At 36.4% G+C, this 8,537-nt stretch overlaps 1 pseudogene; it reads right to left on the bottom strand.

The window, feature by feature from the left end:
- Positions 1-2,476: 2,476 nt before the first annotated feature.
- LOC122479435 lies at positions 2,477-4,090 on the bottom strand (annotated as a pseudogene).
- Positions 4,091-8,537: the final 4,447 nt, after the last annotated feature.

Here is an 8,537-nt window from a genome sequence, read left to right as displayed (position 1 = left end):
GGGGCAGAGAGAGAGGGAGACACAGAATCGGAAACAGGCTCCAGGCTCTGAGCCATCAGCCCAGAGCCCAACGTGGGGCTCGAAATCCCGGACCGCGAGATCGTGACCTGGCTGAAGTCGGACGCTTAACCGACTGCGCCACCCAGGCGCCCCCTTACAGGCAGTTTTATTGCAAGTATTTGCATATATCATCATATACCAATTCTATAAGGTGATTATTATCATCTCATTTGTTGAGAAGAGAAGGAAGCTAAAAATAGCTAAGTATATTGGATATTTGTATTTTAACCAAAATCTATTTAGTTGCAAAAACACTTTAACCACTCCTTCACCCACTATAAACTAAATTGCTTTGGGTAATTTGTAAGATTCTGGTTTTAGTGTTAACTGCCTCTAAAAGTAATTGTTTTTGATATTTTATTTTACTCATTCCATACAATACCTTTCAAAAGACAACTTTAATTATCTAAATAATTAAAACTCCACTGGTTCTGGCAATTCATTTTTTCCAATACATTTAATTCTTTCTCTAAAACCTATCCATTTTATTAAAAACCAGCTATTAAGACTAAAAACTTGGGGGATAATATTTTCCTTGAATTTGCTTGGCAGGGTTTCATTCAATTTGAGGTATCAGAAATTATACTTTGTGCCAAGATATATATGAAAATATTGGTCCCCCTAAGCTTCTTGTTGTAGGTTAACTCATACTCTATGATCCCAGAAATGCAACGCTGTGACCTGGGCCAGACCAAATTATAAGAATCATGATGGTTGCCTACCTAAATTACCATCAATATGTCTGTCTTTTTTGTTTGTTTGTTTGTTTGTTTGTTTTTGAGAGACACAAAGTGTGTGTGGGAGTAGGGGAGGGGCAGAGAGAGGGAGAGAGAAAATCCCAAGTGTACTGTGTGGGGGTGGGGGCTTGATCCCACCAAGATATCAAGACTTGAGCCCATATCAAGAGTCAGACACTTGGGGGAGTCAGCTGCTAGGGGCACCTGGGTGGCTCAGTCAGTTAAGTGCCAGATATTGGCTCAGGTCATGATCTCACAGTTCATGAGTTCAAGCCCTGCATGGGGCTCACTGCTGTGAGCTCAGAACCCTCTTTTGATCTTCTGTCCCCCTTTCTCTGTGTCTGCATCTCCTCCCCCTAAAATAAATAAACGTTAAAAAAAAGTCATCTGTTCAACTGACTGAGCTATCCAGATGCGCCCCAGATGTCTGTCTTTTAAATATACTTAGTCCTTTTCATCATGGAAGAAAAATTTACAGGTCATCTGTGACTCCTCACTTCATCTTATGCGCCATGCATAACCCCAAAGGTAACCCTGTTGATTCCACTTTAAGAGTATGATCAGCACCTGATCACTTTCCCCCTCCTACACTGAGGGCACTCCCAGAGGAGCCCCTTTCACTCTTCCCTCTGATGACTGCAGTAGCCTCTCAATGCTGTCCTGCTCCACCCCTGTCCTTCTGATGTTTATTCTCAACATTGCAGTCAGAGCTGTCCTTTCAAACTATGAACCAAAACAATTCCATCTTCCCCACAAATCCTACCCATGTCTCTTGCTAATTCACTCACGATGTAATTGAAAATTCTGAAATAGCTTTATTGGCCCTACATAATTATCCCCACCTTCTCATTTCCTGTTAGTCTCCTCCTTGCTTCCAAAAAACCATGCTGGTCAAACACTTGAAATGACCCCTTCCTGCCTTAGATCCTTCCCACTGTCACTGCCTCTACTTTACTCTCCCCAGTAATTCATAATGCTTGCTCTTCCAGCTTTGTGTAGAATTCAACCTCCATTCAAGGGACTCCTTCCGTGCTGAAACACCTAACCCTGCTCTGTGGTTTTTTTTTTCTTCTGTAAGAATTCCTACTGTTATATAATTTACTTAAAATAAATTATAATAAATAAAATGATTTTATATTTATCCTTATACATAATTTTACATATTAAAATATATAACATATATGTAATATATATTTACACACATAAATGTTATAAAATATAAGCTCCACAAGGACAGAGGTATTTGTTTGCTTGCTTATTTATTATTTATCTCTCTCTCTCTATTTATTTATGTTTTTCAAGGAACATTTAATAAGGTAGATAACATATACTTATCTAATATGGTACTTTTATATCACTGAAGCTAAAGCAAATTATCCTGTTCATTGGGTAAAAATGGACTGCTTAATGTGTGGACACTGCAGTGCAATTTAAAAAAATTCTGTAATTGTATTTTCAAAACTTCAGAATTTGAGTGTCAGTGTTCTCTCTTTTTTTCATATGAGAAAAAAAATTCCCTTGAAAATCATATGAAGCTTGGACAAAAATTGCATAGCTTTATTCTTAGGATCACTCTGTAGAGTCTTCATGATTCAAAAGACACAAGGGAATCTTCAATTCATCTTTTAGAGAAGACATTCCACCTCAGATGATATCAACCAGGAAAATGTTGCTGGCAATCAAAGTGCTGGAGTGAAGAAGCTGGGTGCTGCCTTATACACTAGGCTTATATTTTCTACCAATGCCATGTCCACTGTACCAGCACCTGGAACTACACAGCCATAATCAGTAGCATTTTTAACAGCTGTCAAGCCATCTCTTATTGCATCTTTGATTTGAGTGAATTTTGCTTATTTGGTCCATTGACCACTAAAATGACAGAGTGAGGATGGTTGCATTGATCAATAAAGGTGAATTTCTCTTCTCCCAATGCATACTCATAGACAAGTCCTGCATGTCCCAAACAATCAGTATTTAGGTCATCGAAAGAATTCCACTGCAAGCAAGGGTCAGCCTTTCCATATTTCTTCTTTTAGCTCTACAGAGAGCTACTATGCCTTCTTTTGTTAGAGCATCTAAGGAAATGAGGTCAATTCCCTTTTGGTTAACAACAAATCTTTTATCTGAATCACCGCAGACTTTCTTTTTCAGTTCTATTATTTTTTAACTCTATCTTCAATGAGTTTTCTTTCAGTATTTACAAGTTTCTTTCTTTCTTGTGCACTCTTGTAAAATAAAGCCAGAATTTACTTCCATTTTTTCATATTCTAATGACACATTGCATGTAAGGACATATGCATCTTTTTTTTTTTTTCACATCAGGATGTCATGCCCCAAGGTTCAAACAAGACCTCTGATTAAGCTTGTATCAGTTTCAAAATTATGTTTCATCTCCATGGTCTCAACAACAGAGAGATCAATTGGTTCATCTTGTTTTTTAATGGTGAAAATGGAGTCCACTACAGCCTCTGTTAAGACATTAGCAAGGTCAGCATGCACTTTAGTACGAGGAGATGTTCTAGCCACATCTATAAATGTTTCCCTGTCCATTTCTTTGTTTACTTTGGCTTGTTCTAAAAACTGAAGTGCCTTTCCTTTGCAGCTTCAAATCCTTCTGTTATTCTGGGATAAAGACCTTCAGAAATGCAGAGGGCCTGTTTCAGCAACTTGTCAATGATTAGGTCATTGGAAGTGGTGTCATCACCAGTTATGTCATCCTGGGCTGTTGCTACTTTGCCTTGTAAGGCAGCTGTTGGGTGTTGAATTTGTATTTCAGGAAGCATCACATTACCATATTTAGTAAATTTAATGTCTCTGGTACCAGAAATAAGCATCTCCACGGCTCACTTAGTCTCCAAGTTGGTCCTCAGCAAATCCTGACCCTTAGACCACACTGATGTTGACTGTCAGTACTGCCGGAGCTTGGGCCACCTCAGCCTCAGGATTCAGGATTTTCACATCCACCATAGCTAACCAGCACAGGAAGAGCTGTTTCTTTCTTTCTTTTTTTTTTTTTTTTGAAAATCGTGCCTAAAACAGAATTTACTCTTAATACGTATTTGATAAAGAATGGATCTGGTCATTTAATTAAATAGGAAGTGTTTGCTCTCAAGTGGTATTGGAAGGCTTAATGTCACTTTTTTGTAATTGCTTTTGACTTGTTTGAAGAAGACTCTATAATAGTATTTTAATATAGCAGTATCTCATTATAACAATGGGAGATATTGACCATATATTAAGCACTTGGAGTGATTAATTAAACACTTTAATCTGAACATTTGTGGTCCTGAAAATTTTTAGTCTTTCATGGGGAAAAAAAGGAAACTAACTTTACTAAAATGTTTTAAATTTACTATGATTGAATGGTAAGCATTTATACACACATTATTATATATTCTCAAAAAATTTTGTGATATAGATTTTTAAAATTAATTTTTGAATGCACTTTACTTAAGGACACATAGCTGAAGTCTTCATGAAGCTTCTAAACTACTAAATTCTTTGCTCTTCCCCAAACTCCTTCATGTAAGATAAAAGTAAAGTAAAATTCCAATCTAAAGTAAGTTCATCAGACTTCTGTGGATCAAATAAGCATAAAGTAAAATTTTGGAATATGGTAATAATACTATAGCATTAAATATTTTAAGTATATGAAAAATATGAATATTCACAGAATAAGAAACCTGAAATAGTACTTTAGAAACCAAGTTAGTTAAAATGTTCAAGTCATAGTCTCATTTCTTTTTGCAATATCTAGCCTCACCAGGATATCCTCCACAACAGAGTGAGCTTTGAAGTTCACAAAATTTGATTCAACATTGGCATATCGACCTGACTTCAAAGGGATTTACACTGCTGAAGAATTTCACTGAGTTCAAGAAAGAAAGGAGAATCTCAACTTCCTGTGAAATCTAACTTCAGAGTACCTGGTACCTTCAACAAAATTAGGTATATTTGGGTATCAAAAACAGAGATTTGAAAGTACATTTCAATTCACACAGAATATTTCTTTTTAATTTCCTGTTTGGTGAATATTTATTGAGATGTGACAATAGGAAAACTAAAAGTTATAAGTTTAGTATTTCAGAGATAAAGCTTTTGCTGAAGCACATATTTAATTCTAGGAAGTCACATGGACATAAACTTATTTTCCCCTGCCCATTTATCTGTGCAGCACTGGTCTACCAGTCTCATTTTTACCTTTTCCACAAAGCCTTTCCCTAAAACTCCACTTATTTTTCATAATCATGAGTTTGGGAACTTGATTTCATTTAATTTAATACTTCAATTTCCAGCCTGACAATTACTTTTAGAAGTTTCCTTCAATGTATCTTACACTTTTCTTCTCTTTCTTGTGGTCATGGGTTCCCCCAACACCCAAATGCCACCACCGCTCCCTTTCCTCACCCCATTCCATTATAGCACTGCTAAAATTTAGAATTACGGAAGTATTACTTATCCTAAAAGGCCCACTCAATTTTTCCCATTTTTCACTGATTCTCATTATTTCAAAACTATATATTTTAGCATGTAAACATTCATCCATATGAATGAAAGACTGTAAATCATTTGTATCCCCCAATTGGTCCTTGCCTCTAATTCAAGTAAAGAAAAAAAATTATTTAACTGTTTTGAATCAAACTGTTAGATTGGATCTTTATGAAACCCTCCCTGTCACATATAGCATATATACAGGGTGAGAAGAAAGTGATGATTAAATTCATAGTTACTAAGTAAGGTCAATTTCTTGGAGGATAAATACACTGCAATTAATAACAGTGTCCATTCTTTATTTTATACAGAATCATTTCATATGCATTATCTCTTAACTCTCATAACGATCCTATTGATTTTCAGATTTTACACAAATGAGGTATTTGAAAGAGTATTCCTTTTGGAGAGCCTGATATCCAGGAATAGAAATTTTAATAACTACCTTTCATTTGGCTATTTTTATAGGTGAGGCACTATGCTAACCTATCAGGAAAGTGCTATTAGTATCTCCATTTTGTTAATGAGGACATTAAGATTTAGAGCGATTAAATCACTCACCCATGCTTACAGAGCCAGAGTCCATATTCAGCTCCAGAACTTTCTCCAGAGCAAAAGCTCTTAACTAGTATGCTTATTAGAGAGTTTAGAACTCTCTAAGTACCTTAGAATTCATTTAGTCCAAACTTCTCATTTTACAGGTGAAGAAATTGAGGCAGAAAATGGTTTTTTGCTCAAGTCCATAATGCTCTTCAACTAAAACCATCCTTCAAGCCTCTGCACTCTGCCTCCACCACCTCAGCCTGCCACGGCTGCTCCTCACTGTCATCCTTAGGAAAAATCCATGGTCTACACCTCTTTTCAAGGGTCAGAGCCTGCTGGCTGATAATGTCTAGCATCTCATTAATTCACTTTCATAAAAAGTATAACTCCAGATCTTCTTTTGACCCTACACAATGGGGGTAAAGGTGAGGTCTTAGAAACAGATAGTGGGTTTACTTTTGGAGCCCTATTTGGGAAGCAACAAACCTACTAAGTATGTTGATTCTTCATTTCTGTTAATGAAATAAGTTTTAGTGAAGCCATTTGTGACTCTTGGGAGCTAACACTTCTTCATACCAAGAATAGATATATTAGTGAGGGCTCCCCAAAGAAACAGAATTTATAAGCTGTATATATATAAACTTATTGTGAGACTTGGGTTATGCAATCATGGAGACCAAGAAGTCCCATAGCCTGCAGTCTATGAACTTGAGAACCAAGAGCTGTAATTCAGTCTGAGTCTCTCTGAAGGCCTGAGAACCAGGAGAGCCTATGGCATAAATTCCAATCTGTGTCCCAAAACCTGAGAACATGGAGCCCCAGAGTCCCAGGGAAGGAGGGTATGGATGTCTCTGCTCAAACACAGAGAGAATTTGCCCTCTCCTTACCTTTTTATTCTATTCAGATCCTCAGAGAGTTGGGTGACACACACCCATATTGGGGAGGGCCATCTATTTTACTTAGTTCACCAATTCAAATGCTAATCTCTTCCAGAAAAACTCACACAGATCCTCACAGATCTGTGAGAGTAGCTATCTTGGTATCCTTTAGCTCAGTCAAGCTGACATATAAAACTAACCATTACATTGGGGTATGAGACTGAGGGCAGGTGTTTTATATTAATTCTGGCACTGGGCTCAGACTTTGGGTAGGGAAAGAACACATTTTCTACAAGTGTATTCAGAGTCCTGTTTTTCTTCCCTGGTAGCTTCTAAGACAAACTAAGTTCATGCTGCTTCCAAAAACAACAACAAAAAACAAACACAAAAAAAACAAAAGACAACAAAAAAACCTTCTATAACAATAACAATCTTAAACCTATTCAATAAAATGTATACATGAGAAGATTTAAAACATTTACTTCATTTTCATTTGAGATAATTTATATTTTAACAGTTTAAACAGTTTTATTGTGCCCTTTTGATGCTAAGGATACATAAGATGAAAAAGATATAGTTCCTGCACAGAATGGTTTAAATTGCAGTGGGAGAGATGATTATATAAATAGAATATTTCAGCATATTGTGGTAACTCAGTACTAAAAAAGTCATTTTGCTTTTGAATAAAAGACAAAATTAATTAGTACTATGTAGTATTTTATTTTTTTAAATATTGACTTCTTTTTTTATTGTTTAATGTTTATTTTTGAGAGAGAGTATGATCAGGGGAGAGGCAGAGAGAGGGAGACACAGAATTGGAAGCAGGATCCAGGCTTTGAGCTGTTAACATGGAGCCCAATGCAGGGCTCAACTCACCAACTGTGAGATTATGACCTGAGCTGAAGTCGGACACTTAACCAACTGAGCCATCCAGGAGCCCCTTAAATATTGACTTCTAAGGAAAATTATTAAGAAAGATAATAATCAATTTATTAAAAATAAAGTAATTTGGATATGTTTTGGGGAAAAAGTGGGTTAATTACACAGCTTAACTTGGAAATTTTAGACCTCAAAATGTTGTTTCTTTGGATTTTTTTCATAAAGCTAGCTGTAGCAGAGATTGCTAGCTGGTTAACAAACATGTTTCTTTTCCTACTGGGGACATAGCAAGTTTAAATTTCCTATCATACTTTCAGCTGGGCTTGACAGTGGCTGAGTTCTCATCAATAGAATGTGAATAGAGAATGGGCACCACTTCAAAGCATGACCATAAAAACTTCCCATGTGTAAACCCTATGCATTTTTTCTCCTTCCATTTTGATGTAGATGAGCATAATGATTGGTGGAATAGGGGACCCATCCATGGAATGGTCCTTGAGTCCTTAAGTCACTGAGTAGAGGAGAATCTCCCAATAATCAGGCTCATCTTTTCATGGCTTTTAAGCGAACAAGAAATAAGATTCAATGATATTTGGGCCATTATAATTTGGGCTTTATTTTAAACATCAGACAGCATCATCCTAATATGCCAGTGTTATTCTTTTAACTGAAATATCAACAGAATCCTAGCTATTTTGTCAATTAACCTAAGGGTTATTTTGTCAATTAACCTAAGGGTTAATTGAGCATGATTTATAGAATCACAGAATTTTAAAGCACAGATTGTGGAGAATATTAGCCATAGGACATTAGACACAATTTAGTCCAGTAGTCTCATTTTAGAGATGAGGAAATTGATTTAAATTACCAAGAAAGGGGTGCCTGAGTGGCTCATGTGGTTAAGCATCTGACTTAGACTCAGGTCATGATCTCACAGCTCATGAGTTCG

Source organism: Prionailurus bengalensis, chromosome C1 (assembly GCF_016509475.1).
Source record: "Prionailurus bengalensis isolate Pbe53 chromosome C1, Fcat_Pben_1.1_paternal_pri, whole genome shotgun sequence".
NCBI lineage: Eukaryota > Metazoa > Chordata > Mammalia > Carnivora > Felidae > Prionailurus > Prionailurus bengalensis.
Note: the sequence above shows the minus strand (reverse complement) of the source record. Positions and strands in the feature narration are given on the sequence as shown.